We start from the raw sequence: 2,154 nt of genomic DNA, 5'->3' as shown, positions 1-2,154 counted from the left end.
TGTATATATTACACACATGCGCGCGCATATATGTATATAAAACAGCGAAAAACAAAAATTGTTTATTTTCTTCTCATAAAGGTCTGAGAATTTTTTCAGAATTTTTTCGGAATTTTTTAATACCCTATTTTCTTATGTTTGTAAAAATAGTTGTTAATAAGAAAAGGCGATACTAAAAAGTTGATAAAATTTTTGAAAAAATTCTTAGGGCTCTATGAGAACAAAATAAATAATGATTGTCTTTTGAAGCTTTTTTGTAAAGTTGATAATATTTGAGAAAAAAATTATCGGAGACCAATATACATATTCGACAATTTTTAGTAATTGATATCTTATTAACTATTGTGAAAAAGTACAGAACTTTTCGGCTCAGTTTAATCTTCTCTATCTACACAAGAGAGCTTGGCAAAAAATATCGGGACACCCTGTATATTTGGGGCATTCTCGAATCAACCACTTCTCTACACATTTCAATTTTTGAGATAAAATTCTTTGCAAAGGCTCAAAATTTTCTTTGAAATGTTTATTTTTTGATGCCGTATACCAAATAAGAAACATTTTGAAACATTTCAGCAACATTGTAACAATGTTACAACGTTGCTACAATATTGTTGAAATGTTTCTAAATGTTTCTAACTTATTAGGTGGCGTTTTTGAAAATTTAACATAACGGATCCAAAATGGCAACTGAAATGAAAAAATTAAGACACTGGAAAAATTAATGATATCACGAATAAACGTGCACGTGTTCTATTGGAGGTCTAACAACAATTCTGTAAAAAAATCACAAATTCCATTTAAAAGCAAATATGACCTTCATACCTTTTTGGCGTCTTCATCTAGAAAAAAATAACTTGTCCAAAATGTGCCACCCCCGAACTATCAAAAACATTTTTTTTTATTTTTAGTACTTTTCGGGATACTACTATATGAAAGTTAAAATGAGGCACAATGTATACATACATACATTCATACATATGTACATACATACATGCGCGCATGTGTTTATAATATCTTTTTAAAAATTACATTAAAATCCACATATATTGCTTGTTATCAACGGATAACAGCTTCTGTTATCCGTTGACACACTACAATAGATCTGTTTTGTCCTCTATAGTCCGAATTATTTTCGAAAAGATCAGAGTAGAGTACATGGAAACAATCATTGACTTGATAAAATTTGGAGCTTGTGTATCTGAATTGAATGAATGAGATTTAGTTATGTTTTTCATTAAAATTAAGATATATGCATTATATATGTATAGTTTTAATTACGCTAATAAATAATCAAAGTCAGACTAAATTACAACTTTTCTATTTGATTTTTATTTTATAATACTTTATTTTTTATTTGTTGTATATGTGTAATATAACTTTTATCATTTTCCTGTTTATGGTATCATATACATTCTTCATAATTTCAATATTTGTACTGATAAAATGTTATATGAAATTATAGTACTTAAATAGTTTAAAAAATCTTTAAATGTTTCAAACTGCAAACATTTTGATGCAAACTGTCAATAAATAGTAGCTTACAATAAATGTAGCTTACAATAAATTTGTTTAACATAAATGTTTACGTACATACTGTTACGTCCAAGCCCTTGGAAATTTGAAATCGAATGGGAGAGACAAGGATGGAGATGGAGAGGGTACCGAAGGACGTGCAGACTTTATCTCACAGGTATACGCGCAGAGGCGAATACCTGAGAGTCGGACCTTCTTATCGCTCCGGAATATGGGTCAACGTCCCGAAGGGACGCTATAACACCTGTTTCCTACGAGCAGTGCGTACGTCGATCCTGATTTCGAGTCAAGGAACCTAATCCCTATAACTCAGGACTGGACCACGTGCGATCTCTGAAAGGCGATGGAGTACGAGGTCGTTTTTGGTTTTTAAAATGAAAGGAGAGCAATCATCTTAACAATATTCTAATTTATTACTAAACATAAATTACAGTTTAACAATACGCGCTTAGAAGTAATAAATTATTTCTATAGTTTATTGTAAAATTTAATTTTATATTCATGTTACAATTAATACAACTCGGTTATCTGTACGTTACAATAAATGATTTCAAAAATCGCTGGCCGATTGTAAAATAATAGGAATATTTGTGCCGCTAGAGAATGTAGACATAGTGCGAG

This window comes from Mycetomoellerius zeteki, unplaced genomic scaffold, assembly GCF_001594055.1.
Source record: "Mycetomoellerius zeteki isolate Tzet28-1 unplaced genomic scaffold, Tzet1.0 scaffold720, whole genome shotgun sequence".
Lineage (NCBI taxonomy): Eukaryota > Metazoa > Arthropoda > Insecta > Hymenoptera > Formicidae > Mycetomoellerius > Mycetomoellerius zeteki.
The sequence above is the reverse complement of the archived record's forward strand: the minus strand, read 5'-3'. Positions refer to the sequence as shown.